The following is a 14,257-nucleotide window of genomic DNA, read 5'->3' as shown; positions in this document are numbered from 1 at the left end:
CTTATGCACCACCCAGGACTTCTTAAAATAATTGAAATGTCATGAACTAATTTGTAAAAAAAACGCAAGATGCATGAGTGTGTGTATGTGTAGAAACTAGATTCCTATACAAAAATAAGTTTTAAAGTTTTATTACAGTACTACATTTTTATCCCACCTTCTACTCTAAGGAGCCCAAGTTAGGTACATAGTTTGCCCACCTTTCACACAAGACCCCCAGAAAGTTGCCAAGATGAGAATGTGGCCCTTGGTCTGAAAAGGCTTCCCTTGCCTCTGCCCTACATCTTAACTAGCCAAGCAACATGGATTGCACAGGTGCAAAGCTAAAGGAGTTAAATTTGAAATTCATTTAAGACAGTTCAGGGTCCAGTGGGAATAAGCCCAGCTTTGCTAGTTAGAAGTTTCTTTCCTCCAACAGTTGTAACATTAGCTCAGCTGAACTCATTGACATTTGGTCTGGCAATGAGCCTGCTTCGAAAGCAGAGAGCAAGTTGCTAATGGATTTCTGTCTACATTCCTGGTCCATTTTCACATTTATTTATTTTTTATTTTTTGCATGGGAGCAGGTTGCACAATCTGGCAACTGGCTAAAAACACGTTGCCATCTCCAGTGGGATTTGTGGCAGGTCAAGCTGCCTCTGGGCTCCTCAACTGGGCAGACAGGAAGAAAGCACGGTGGGTGGTCATTTCTAATGCCAGTCCTACCCACTGAAATCAGTAGACTCACTGAAGAACTGAGTTTGTTTCAGAATGGCCATCCACACTGGCTGCCTCTTGTGGGAGTGAGTTCCATAGATTAACTATATGTTGGGTGAGAAAGTCCTTTCTTTTATCTGGCCTGAATCATCCAATGTTCAGCTTCATAAGATATCCACCTAGTGTTCTGAGAGAGGGAGAACACAGCCTTAATCACTGGTAACCATTGATAGCCTTCTCCTCCCTGAATTTGTCCAGTCTAAAGCCATCCAGGTTGGCGGCTATCACTGCCTCCTGTGGGAGTGAGTTCCACTTTTCCACTGTGCATTGCATGAAGAACTTCCTTGGATCTGAATGTTTTTGAATTGCTCTGAAAATCTTAAACTACTTCAGTAGTGACACAGCTTAAGACAGTGGGGTTCATTTTGGTTAAAACAAATAGCATGATTTTGGGTACATGATGTTCCTGATGGCAAACTGTAGTTTAGGAGGCAGACATCAGCTCTTGTTGATAGCAGTGCATTTTACTCCCACAGTCAGAAAAAAAGAGCTGTTTCAGTTAGTTTAAAATAAGTCATCTAAAATGCAGTTTTGTATATCCTCAAAAAAATTTCACTGGAAGCATCCTTTTGTCAGGAGATTGGACTATGGCTCAATGGTATTGTTGTTGGTGGTGGTGGCTTGCACATGATAAGTACAGTGAGGGGGAATAAATAAATAGATTAAAACAAGGAAATGGTGGAGAGAGCTGGTTTGTGGTTCATGAGGAGACCCTCCTTGGAGCTCAAAGAGGACTTTAGTGAGGTGGAGGAAGCCCTGAAGATACCAGAGGCACAGCAAGGTTTGTTTTGGATGCTGAGCTTCCTGTAGTGCAGCAGTAGTAGCTGCTTCTCCGCATGGCCTAAAGCCAGACCAAGAGTTTAAAATCTAGCTGGAGAAAGAGTTAAATATTGATTAAATATAATATAGTTTTTAATAAAAAATAAATTAAAAGGGTAAGTTTTACCACCCACTGGAGGAGTCCACAGATGATTAAATCCAAAGGCCTGGCAGAAGAAAAAAGATAAATAAAGATGGTGTCAAGCAGGCCTTGCTGGGGAGAGAATTCCACAATTGAGGAGCCACCACAGAAAAGGCCCTGTTCTCATGTTGCCAACCTCTGGCCCTCATGTGAAGTGGGTGCATGGAAAAGGGCCTCAGATGACTACTGCAGAGTCTGGTTTTTATAGGGAGAATTAGAACCCAGTGCACAGTGTTGGCTGTTCCTGGACTATGCCATGCTGGTGCTAGTGTTTGATTTGCAGATTATGATTGCTACATGGAAATTTTCATCCTTGATTCAATAATGTTTTATCTTTAAAAGGACTTCATCAAGATACACAGTCAGATTCCATACCCCGCCCTCATTGGATTTGTGCCTGATTAGTGGTTAGCTAGTGCTGGGAAGACTAAGCCCATCTGCTTGGTGCTACTTTGCATTTGCTGCCTTGGTGTTTTTTTTAAGGCTCTGTTTTCCTTCAGGCAGATGCTGTGCTATGATTTTCCCAGAAGCTGCCTGCCACTTCCTCTTAGGTTTCGGGCAGTCTGTTTTATTCCTGCCTGGGCCCATGTCACATGGACATTGGCTTCCTGCAAAGCATTGAGGAAGTCTTTTTGTGACCCTCTTCCCTCTTCAATCCTTTGTAGAAACTATGATGATATAGGTACTTAATCTAAAACAAATCAAATAAATCATAGCAAGTTCCCTGAGCCACAATAGCATTTCAGTATCAAATCTACTCCTCACTGTGTGCATAATGAGACATGTCTGTATGTTCTGTCTGCCTACCCTAATTTATTTGGCCTGTAATCTAGGCCAGACCATGCAATAGAGAAAGAGATAGAGATAGAGATAGATTCTATAAAGCAAGACAAAAATATATTTCCATTTTAAGCCTCTTCATGGAACACTTTTGTTGGTGTGCAGTAATTGGGATTAGCAAAATTAATGTTATGTTACTGATATTAGGGGATGTTTATATATGTACCGTATTTTTCGCTCTATAACACGCACCCGACCATAACACACACGTAGTTTTTAGAGCAGGAAAATCCGTAGACATGCCACCCGTAGGCATTCCCTCCATAACACGCACAGACATTTCCCCTTACTTTTTAGGAGGAAAAAAGTGAGTGTTATGGTGCAAAAAATACAGTATATGAGATAGTTACAATGTCAGACTAGCATCTGGGAGAGAACAAGATTTGAATTCTGGGGTATGGAACCCATTAGATGGCCTTGGGCCAGTCACTATCTCTCACCCTAATCTCTGCCTCACTGAGCTGTTTTGAGGATGCAGTGAAGTTGGGGGAGAACCATGTACACCATGTTGAGTGACATGTTTGATGGTGTTTTAGCAACACATTTTGGGAGGTGGGGATTTATTCCTTCTGCTCTCAGTGCAGTCGGTGGGCACTGTCAAAGGGTTGGACAGGGCTAGGGTCGGAAGGTCAGCATCATAGGGCTTGTACTTGCTGTGGGTCACATCTCATCTTGCTAGTTATAAATCGTTTTGTGGAAGGAGAATAGGCTGGAGGTGCATGTGTGGGAGAGGGGCTCAATTCAGTTAAGCCAGATGTGATCAGCGAAGTGGGCATGGGTCATTGCCTACGTTGCATTTCCCAGGGCCTGGGAGAAATTGCTGTCTAGGAGGTAAAAAGCTGAGAAAGGGGCATGGAGCATATGATGAGGGTGCCTATTCAGGAATGTGACCCCTGATGCATGCTACAGGCTGATTCCAGGCATAGCATTGTTCCTGGCTCTCCTCCTCCAGCTCATTCATGACCTGGCATGAGATTCAGAGCAACTCAGAAGGGCTCATTACACTTATGAAATTGAAAGACACACACAGAGAAACAAAGACAGGCAGAGAGGCAGACTCATTGCCAGTCCTGCAACTGGATCAGGTCACAGGAACATCTAGCCCAATCCTATTCTTGATGCCCCAGTGGAACACCTTGTAAGCAGGACCTGAGTGCACTAGCAACATTTGTGATTCCTAGCAACTGGTATTCAGAGAAAGACAGCCTCTGGGTGTGAATGTTCTGTGCCCAACTATTATGACTGCCAAGGAGCTGTCAAATGAGCCAGGTCAGTCATGGGGCAGGTACACACACGGCAGGTGCGGAATGGAATTAGCTTTTTAGTAACAGAAAATAGCAACACAGTAGAGTCCTCTGGTTTGTCTTAATGAATCTGAGACATTGCTGAAACTAGCTCTGTCCATATCGCTCTAGTCTCTCCCTGGATCCCTCCCAAGCAGACGAAGGCTGCATCCTGGGGGTAAGCACCTCTTCTGGGCCTGCTGCTCAACAGCATGCATGACTCTCCTCAAGTGGGATGTCGGAGAGGGAAGAAAGCCAGTAGGAATTGGACTGTCCTGCTACTGCTTAGCAGAGGCAACCTCTGACTCCTCTCTGCCTGAGTCGGTGCTCATACTGTGAGTCTCAGCCTCTAACCCTGTCCTGGAAGTTCCTTCTCCTAACCCCACTTGATTACTCAAACCCCCTGCTTCTAGCACCTCCTAGCTCATCCCTTCTTCAGTGTCCCACCACCAGGATCCAAGATCTAAGTACTGTAGTCATCTTCGGTACCCTCCTTGGAAGGCTGTTGGGCAGGTGGCTTCCACTGCTCTTCCTAACCCTGCCAGTCACTAACAATGGCTAAGTAAAACCTGGGTGCTGGATCAGGCCAGTGGCCTCTCTAGCCTAGCATCATCTTCTCACAGTGCAAAAATCAATGGTATGCTGTCTAGTTATCACAGGTTCCATCTGATGATAGTCCTACTCACAATAAATCCTCTGTGGGATAGGTTAGCTTGAGAATCCATGACTGGCCTAAGATCACACCTAGTGAGTGTCATGATTGAGTGGGGGGGATTTGAACCATGATATTTCCCACGTCCTAGTCTGATACTTTAACTACCAGAGCTATAATCCTAGATAGATTTAACAATCAATGCCTCTTAACAGGGAACTCTGGGAACTGTAGCTCTCTGAGGGAGGAATAGGGGGCCTCCTATCAAATCTCAACTCCCTTAACGAACTGTTACTTCCAGAATTCTTGGAGGGAGGAAGCCTTGGCTCTTTGTAAAGCAGTGGTATAACTTTTATTTTTTTATTTTTTGTATATATTGAGTTTAATTATTTGTGCAGTTATTCCATTTGTTATTCAAGGCATAATGAGCTGCATACATAAAAAATCAAAATGATTCAACATCAGATAATACTGCTACATTAAGTTTTAAGGTCTTTAAGGATGACATCCCTCCACCTCATTGTGGCTCCTTACTTCTTCCTTTTTTTTTTACTGTATCTCCCCCACCCCTTTTAATTCATTAGTCTTACATAATATACATTTAAAGTGTTTGGTGTGAATGTGGCTTGAGCAGAGTATACCTCTGTTTAGAAGGGAGTTGCTTTATTTCGAAGAAGCTTTGCTTTACTGGCCTGAAGAGATAGGCCTTAGCCTCTGAAGGAGGAGACTAGGCACATCAGCTCGGTGCTTTAAGCTGTGTCTCAGGCCCTGCATAAGTTAACAAGGAAGAACCACTGACTTAAAGTCAGGCAGCAGGGTTCCTCCTGAAAGCCAGAAACAACCCCCCCCCCCAAAAAAAAAATCCCCAGAACATGCTAAAGAATAATGGAGGGCAACTCTCCCAAAACTACTTTGGGATGTCTGTTGCAATCCATTCAACAACTTAGAAATTTCATGCTGCCTTCAGAAACAGCAGAAACAGCTCCTCCAACATATCTGAACATGTGCAGTGGATGGTGGTGCTTCTGGACATGCACAAAATGTGATCAGTCACAGTCATGTCTGGGACCAATAGGGCAGAACATCCAAGGCAGTCTCTGCAACAGTTAGAAAGCCAGCATGCTATTGTTGTTAGATTACTGGATTATGACCTGGGTTACCAGGGTTCAAACCCTGCTCAGTCATGAAACTCACTAGGTGCCTTTGAGTCACTGACTCTCATAGAATCATAGAGTTGGAAGGGACCACAGGGGTCATTCTTGTAATTCAGGAATCTGTCAGTCTAGCCTACCTCACAGGGTTGTTGTGGGAATTAAATGAGCAGTGGGAGAACCATGAGTGCCACCTTGAGCTCTTTGGAGGAAGGACAGGATAGAAATATAATGAAATAAATTAAATTAAATTTAAAAATCCAAACAAGCAAGGTCAGGGACTCCAATCTAGTCAGGCAAAAAAAGCACAGGGTGCAAAACAAGGTGTGGCCACAGGAGACAGGGTGGTGTGCCTCTCTCACTTAATCCACCTCATATGGAGGTTGTGAAGATAAACCTGGAAGATGAAAAAACCTTGGATCCACTTGGATTTTCCAGCTGCTGCAGGCAGGGCAAAATTTACCCACTTCATTTTGGAAGTGCTGTGGCTTCATATATATACTCTTCCATTTTCTATTGGCATTTCAAATCTTGTCTTTGTTTCTGTGGTGCTCCAGTGAATCAATATTTCTATCAAAGGCGCATTTGAGCTCTTGTGCCCCAACATGAATCTCCCCACCGCCTACCCTTCGATCTCGTATCATTTATAGGAGGACATACTGTCAAGAAATGTTGCTGCATTGCATTTATTTTTATTGCCCTACTAACACTTTTCCAAAGTCCTGGATGAAATAATCCTTAGTCTCTTGAGGGTCATAAAAAAGTCCTCAAGAGGTGTCTGAAAGACTGGTAAAAAAAATAAAATAAAGGTAAAGGACCCCTGGATGGTTAAGTCCAGTCAAAGATGGCTATGGGGTGGGGGGTTAACTCACTTTTCAGGCCAAGGGAGCTGGTGTTTGTCTGCAGACAGCTTTCCGGGTCATGTGGTCAGCATGACTAAGCTGCTTCTGGCACAACGGAACACTATGACGGAACCAGAGCGCATGGAAATGTCATTTCTTTCCCACTGAAGTGGGCACCTATTTATGTACTTGCGCGGGTATGCTTTCAAACTTCTAGGTTGGCAGAAGCTGGGACAGAGCAACAGGAGCTCCCCCATCGAGTTGATTCGAACCACCGACCTTCTGATCGGCAAGCCCAAGAGGCTCAGTGGTTTAGACCACAGTGCCACCTGCATCCCTGAATCATAGAACCATAGAGTTGGTAGGTACCCTGAGTGTCATCTAGTCCAATTCCTGCATAGCAGGAATATCAACCAAAGCATCCATTTCAGATGCCATCCAATCTCTGCTTAAAACCCTCCAGTGAATAAGAGCCTACCATCTTCCGAGAGAGTCCATTCCACAACAGCTCTTGTCACAGATGTCTTCCTGATGTTTATTTGGAATCTCCTTTCTTGTATCTTGAAGCCATTGGTTCAGGTCTGGAGCAGCAGAAAACAAACTTGGCCCATCTTCCATGTGACAGCCCTTCAGATATTTGAAGATGTCTATCCTATCACCTCTCAGTCTCCTATTTTCCAGGCCAAATATGCACAACTTCCTGAACCTCACAAGGCTGGATTTCCATATCCTTGATCTTGGCTGCCCTCCTCTGCCCAATTCCAGCTTGTCAATGCCCTTCTTAAATTGTGGTGCCTACAACTGGACACAGTATCCAGGTGTGGTCTGACGAGGGCAGAGCAGAGTGGTACTATTACTTTCCTGGACACTATACTTCTGTTCATGCACCCCAGAATAGCATTTGCTTTGTTTGCTGCTGCATCACACTGCTGACTCATGTAGGGCTTGTGGTGTACTAAGACCGCTTCTGCTGGAAGAGTGCAAAACATGACTTGGGACAGGTGACACTAAAATGAGAAATATACTAGCTGCTTTCATTGAATTTTATCTTTCCATGGATTGTGATTCCAGTTGTGATTCCTGCATTGAAGGGAGTTGGATTATATGACTCATTGGGTCCATTCAAACTCTACAATTCCAAGAGGGTTTGTATTTTATCCCACTTGTTGTTCTGGGTTTTTTTTTTTAAATAAGTGCTTTTGAATGTTTTGTTTTCCATTTTTAATGTGGGAAGCCACCTTGGAAATCTCCTTTGAGGCTGAAAGAGGTGTGTCGGTGTGGGGTTGGGGGGAATTCCCTAAACAGACAATACTTTGCAAGGTTTTTTGTTTTTTTAATGCATTCCCTATATCAAAATGCTGCAGCTTGCAATGGCGGGAAGGAATTTTTAAACTGGTCATCGCAGCAGGAAGTTGCTTCTTACGGCATATTAAATGCAGTCTGCAGCCTTTTTTCAGTTGAAATCAGGCAGAAGGGGAAGGTAGCAGCTAACAATAGGAGCAGATGTGGAACTGAGCCGTTGCTGATCAACTGCATCATAATTACTTACCGTATTTTTCGCCCTATAGGACGCACCGTCCCATAAGGCGCACCTAGTTTTTAGGGGGGGAATAAAGGGGGAAAAAATTATTCCTCCCCCAGGTGCGGGGCTGGGGCGGGGAAAGCCCAAGCTTCCCCCGACCCCAGTCCCCAAACAGGCAGCTCTCTGCAAGCCGTGGGAGCCCAGCGCCAGCTCCCACTGCTTGCCGAGAGGTCCGCGAAGCCTGGACGCGCTGAGCTCAGCGCACGCAGGCTTCAGCATGCAGACAACTTTCCGCCAGCAGCAGGAGCCCAGCGATGGGCTCCCGCTGCTTACGGAGAGGCGCGCGAAGCCTGGATGCGCTGAGCTCAGCGCGCGCAGGCTTCATCATGCAGGCAACTCTCCGCGCACCGACCCCTCTCGCTCTCCAGGCTTCAGCGAAAGCCTGCATTCGCCCCATAGGACGCACACACATTTCCCCTTCATTTTTGGAGTGGGAAAAGTGTGTCCTATAGGGCGAAAAATACGGTAATTACTGAGTTCTGAGTTCTGGGACTTGCCCCAAAATGCATAGTTCTTGTGAGCTGATTTTGTGTGTGTGTGTGTGTGTGTGTGTGTGTGTGAGAGAGAGAGAGAGAGAGAGAGAGAGAAAGAGAGCATTCCTCAGGCATAGACTGTCCCCAATGGATGTGGCCTTTCAAATGTTCTAGTGCTGGTTTCAGAATGGCAATTCTTGCTTTGGGCACTCGGTGGGGCTCTTCCAAACTTTTTAAAGATATCCTGTCTTCCAAGAGGAGAAGCATTATGAAATTACAGCTGTGAAATTTTTAATAGTGCAGAGCAGTTACTTAAAAAAGATGCAAGCAATAAAGGGTATGATATTTATAATCCCAATAATTTAGGATTGGTTTAATTGGATTTCCATTTAAGTGTGTTATTTTCTCGGGCTGTTCATCCATTGCACTCTAGGTTTGGTGACCTCTGAGGTTTCCCCAAATGTGGGAAACTTGATTGCTAATAATAATAATAATAATAATAATAATAATAATAATAATAAATAATAGCAATAATGCAAGTAATCCAAGTAAATCAAGTGTAAATGTTTGGGAATTTAAGTATAACAATAACAGTAATGATTGTATTTAACGTTCAAAGAACTAATGTTTGGTTAAAGGTAAAGGGACACCTGACCATTAGGTCCAGTTGTGGCCGACTCTGGGGTTGCGGCACCCATCTCGCTTTATTGGCCGAGGGAGTTTTTCTGGGTCATGTGGCCAGCATGACTAAGCCGCTTCTGGCGAACCAGAGCAGCACATGGAAACACTGTTTACCTTCCCGCTGGAGCGGTACCTATTTATCTACTTGCACTTTGACGTACTTTCGAACTGCTAGGTTGGCAGGAGCTGGGACCGAGCAACGGGGGCTCACCTTGTCATGGGGATTCGAACCACCGACCTTCTGATTGGCAAGTCTTAGTTTTTTTATATATATAATTTTTTTATTAAAGTTTCAAAAGTTTTTTATAACAACAAAAACAAAACAAAACAATACAATAAAAATGACAAACAAAAAATATAAAAAACAAATATAATTTCAACCCTTATTTTCTTATAACTTACTTCCCCGACTTCCTCTTACCTCCCCTTCCTGTATTCCAATTTCTAAATTATTCTTCAGCAAATCCTTCCCTTATTTTTCACTTAATTTTAACCTTTCTTTTTCTTTTAAACTTATCCATTACCGCTAATAACCACATATTTTCTAATCCAGCGTCATTCTAACATTCATTAATTTGCAGTATTTCTTTAGATAGTCCTTAAATTTTTTCCAATCTTCTTCCGCTGTTTCCCTTCCCTGGTTTCGGATTCTGCTCGTCATCTCTGCCAGTCCCATATAGTCTATCACCTTCATCTGCCATTCTTCCAAGGTGGGTAGGTCTTGTGTCTTCCAATACTTTGCGATGAGTATTCTTGCTGCTGTTGTAGCATACATAAAAAATGTTCTGTCCTTCTTTGGCACCACTTGGCCAACAATACCCAAGAGAAAGGCCTCTGGTTTCTTCAGGAAGGTATATTTAAATACCTTTTTCAATTCATTATAAATCATTTCCCAGAACGCCTTAATCTTTGGGCACGTCCACCAGAGGTGAAAGAATGTACCTTCATTTTCTTTGCATTTCCAACATTTGTTATCAGGCAAGTGATAAATTTTTGCGAGCTTGACTGGGGTCATGTACCACCTATAAATCATTTTCATAATGTTTTCTCTTATGGCATTACATGCCGTAAATTTAATCCCGGTGGTCCACAACTTTTCCCAGTCAGCAAACATAATGTTATGACCAATATCCTGTGCCCACTTAATCATTGCTGATTTAACCGTTTCATCTTCCGTATTCCATTTCAACAGCAAGTTATACATTTTTGACAAATTTTTAGTACCGGATTCTGATTGGCAAGTCTTAGTTTAACCCACAGCGCCACCCGCGTCTGTATAACAGTAATGATTGTATCTAATGTTCAAAGAACTAATGTTTGGTTATGGTGCTGTAATTGGTTGCATCATAAAACTGCCATCAGCCTCTGAAATTAGGATAGTACCTCACTAGTTGTTGGAAAATTCTGGTATGTATGCAAATGTTAAACTATAGATCTTACTCCTGCAGGATTGGATAAATTCATGGAGGAAATTAAGACTATCAGCAGCTGCTAGCCATCATGGCTAAGCTCTGCCTCCATGGTTGGTTGTGATAATTCTGAATACCACTTGTTGGAAGCTACAGCAGGAGAGGATGCTCTTGTGCTTGGCTGCTGCTTCTGGGTTTCTCAGTAAGGCAGCTGATGGCCACTGTGAGAACAGGATGCTGGACTAGATGGGCCTGATCACAGGCCTCATCCAGCAGAGATTTTCTTACATTCTTAATAGTGTCCCTCAGCTGATAGGTATCTTCTGTCAATGCATGAGGTAGGGTGCAGGAAGCAATTCCCAGTGTTGGAAGCTACACACAAACACACAAATTTTCCTCAAATTTTCCTCACCCAGAGTCCAAACAAACTCTCAACTCACCCACAAAACTCTCACAATGAGCAGAATTCATGGAAACAGCAAACATCACCCTATTATCTCATTCTAGATGTGCTTTTTATGGGTAGGCCCAAGGTGGTAGTTCCTCAGGCTGCCCACAGCTGTGTTCCATTCAGTTGCACTCACCACACCCAGGTCGAGGTGTAGCCGGTTTGTTGAGTTTCCTGGGGGTCCAAAGAATGGGAGGAAGGCCCCCTCTACTCACAGCTCTTTCTTCACCCTCTATCCCAGGCATTGGCAAACTCTGGCCCCCCAGATGTTTGGGACTACAATTCCCATCATCCTTGACCACTGGTCCTGTTAGGGATGATGGAAATTGTAGTCCCAAATATCTGGAGGGCCAGAGTTTGCCTATGCCTGCTCTGCCCTTTCCTCAACCAGCTGCTTTACTGTCTCATGGCAAGGTTTGCTTTTGTGGATGGTGCTTCCTCAGGCTGCCCACAGCTATGTCCTATTCAACTGCACTCTGCACACCCAGTTCCAGAATGTAACCAGGGGAGAATGAATAAATGGAAATTGCTTTCTTCCCCATTTTGCTTACGGAAGCCCAACTGTCAGCTGAGTGGCACTGTTGGATGGAACCCACTGTGAGGATAATTTGCTTGCTGTCAAATGCAAGGCCTTTCAGGTTCCCAAAATTGGAATTGTTCTGCTTACCTATGCTAGCCTCAGATTTGCTCTTAAACCCCTTTAGTGTGAAAATAGAACAACTAGGATTCTGAGCTCCCAAAGTTTGTAATCTTTGCTTAGGTGCAAGACTCAGTTTGGGTGTGTTCAGAAGTTGTCTTTATGTACTTCTGGACTGTCTGGCTCCCTGAGAATGGTATTTAGAGGCATACTGCCTTGGACAGTGGTGAAGAACATAAGCAGAGCCCTGTTGGGTAAGGCCAAATGGGAACCCATGTAGTCCAGCATCCTGTTCTCACAGGGGCTAACCAGATGTCCCAATGGGAAGCCCACAAGCCGGATCTGATCTCAACAACAATTTTCTACCCACTTGGAATTCCCAGCAACTGGCATTCAGAACTGAAGGCAGAGAGCAGGATCACTGCTTTGCTCCCAGAAATACCCAGATTTTAATGCGTTTGCTGCCACAGGGCCCAGCATCCAGCTTTTCATCTGGATACCATCTGCAACCTATAATGCCCTTGTAGATAATGCCTGGGGAGCTGGGTTTACATCTCATTTCAGCCATGGATGGTCTCCAGCTAGTTAGTCTCACTCACCAGATGGTCTCCAGCAAGTTAGTCTTTTTCATCCTCCAGCTAGTTAGTCTTTTTCATCCTCTATCTGTAAAATGAGCATGTTGGTGACTTCCCTCACAAGGTTGTTGTCAAGACAGACAGGCGGTCCACCACTTGTAATAAGACAGCATATACTTCTTGAAGCTAACATTTTTCTTTCCATTCTTTTAGTCCCCCCCCCCAGAACATTTTCAGTGCCCCTATCTTGGACATTGTGTGTATGTGTATGTGTGTATCTTCTGGAAAACCTCCCCAGCCTCTCTATTTTTCTAGTGTGGGTGACGTCATTTGGCCTCCACAGTTGCCAGGTGAACAAAAGAGCTGATCTCGAGGGCTAGAGCAAGTGGAAATAACGTGGCCTGAGCCATGTGTGCACAATTTGTCCAGATGATTCAAGGTGCCGCCATGGCAACTGGCAATAACAAAGAGGGAAAGAAACTGGAAAAGCAGCTGCAAAGGAGACTTCATTTTAACAGCGCCGTGGCCGTGATTTTATAAGGCTTGGACAGTTTTTTTCTGGGATATCTCTCATCTCCCCCTTTCTGCTGTTCCTCTCATTCTCAAGCTCTACACAGTCCATGGCAGGACTGTGGGACCTCAGGCCCTGGGAGTCAGTGTAGCCCTCAGGAGCCTTCCCAGGCAAGGGACCTGTCCAAACTACGCCCCTCATCAGAAGGAAAGGGCTGTAGCTCAGTGGGTAGAGCATCTGCTTTGCATGCAGAAAGTCTCAGGTTCAATCATCACCATCTCCAGTTAAGGCTGGGAAAGGATCTCTTGCCTGAAACTCTGAATAGCTGCTGTTAGAGTTTCTGAGCTACATAGACTGCTGGTTCTCACAATATAAAACAGATTTCCATGTTTCTCCACAATGGCTTAATGCCCTCTGAAAGTGTTTTTATCTGAATGGGATGTGTCTTTGAATTCTGATAATGCCTCTTGCTTGTCTGGATGTAAGGTAGGTGTGATTGATTGATTGATTGATTGATTGAATTTATACCCTGTTCTTCCGCCACAAGGAGTCCAGGGTGGCAAACAGATACACACTTTAAAACAAAAACAAAGCAAAAACATTCCAGAGCAGATCAAAACATCCTTAAAACATTTAGAATTAAATGCATCAAGAAAGGCAGTTACAGCTAAAAACATTTTAAAAGGCATTTACAGTTAAAAAGCCTACTTCCAGCCAGGAGCCGGTATTCTTTAGCCACTAAAGGCATGGGGTAAACAGGAATGTTTTCAGTTTCCTTTTGAAAGTTAATGGTGATGGAGAGATAGGCACACTACACTAGGGAGGGCATTTTGCAGCAGGGGAGCCACCACTGAAAAGCCCCTGTCATTATAATAATTACCAGCCAGGCAGCCCCCAGAGGCAGCTCTACCAACAAAGACTCACCTGCTGATTGTAGGGTTTGAGATTTGTATTGTGGAAAGTGCTGTTTTAGAGGCTTTGGCTCCAAGCTATTTGGGGCTTTATATGCTAGGACTAACACCTTGAATACATCTGTGTATTCAACATCTTGAACATCTTGAACACCTCTGACTTTTGCAAAGCTGAAATGTAGCTTACTATACAATGGTCAGAGTTGGACCTGTTGCTCCTAATACTTTTTGCCCACTGCTTGGACATGGCCTTCAGGAGGTCCCACATGAGGGCATGTGGCCCTCAGATTAAAGAAAGTTCCCCTAACACTGATCTCAAGGGCATTGGGTGGCTCTGTTTTTGACTTTTTAAAAAAGTGGCTATTTTTACTTCCAGAGTTTATTTAGCCCTGAATTTTCACTTCAGGCAACTAATTGTAGAGTTCATCTCACTGTGTGAAGACATTTGGTGCCAAAGGTATTCTAGAGATGGCTGTGTTTTCAAAATACCTGCACACCATGTATTGCTTTTAGGAAATCCTGCAGGGTTTGGAACTGGATTTATT

General features: G+C 44.0%; 1 protein-coding gene across 1 annotated transcript in view; it reads left to right on the top strand.

Annotated features, from left to right (window-relative positions):
- The window catches only part of ABL1 (ABL proto-oncogene 1, non-receptor tyrosine kinase), a 118,241-nt gene that overhangs the window by 21,647 nt on the left and 82,337 nt on the right, over window positions 1-14,257 (top strand). The window lies entirely within an intron of this gene.

Source organism: Podarcis melisellensis (assembly GCF_964234715.1).
Source record: "Podarcis melisellensis genome assembly, chromosome: Z".
NCBI lineage: Eukaryota > Metazoa > Chordata > Lepidosauria > Squamata > Lacertidae > Podarcis > Podarcis melisellensis.
This window is presented reverse-complemented; position numbering and strand designations above follow the sequence as displayed.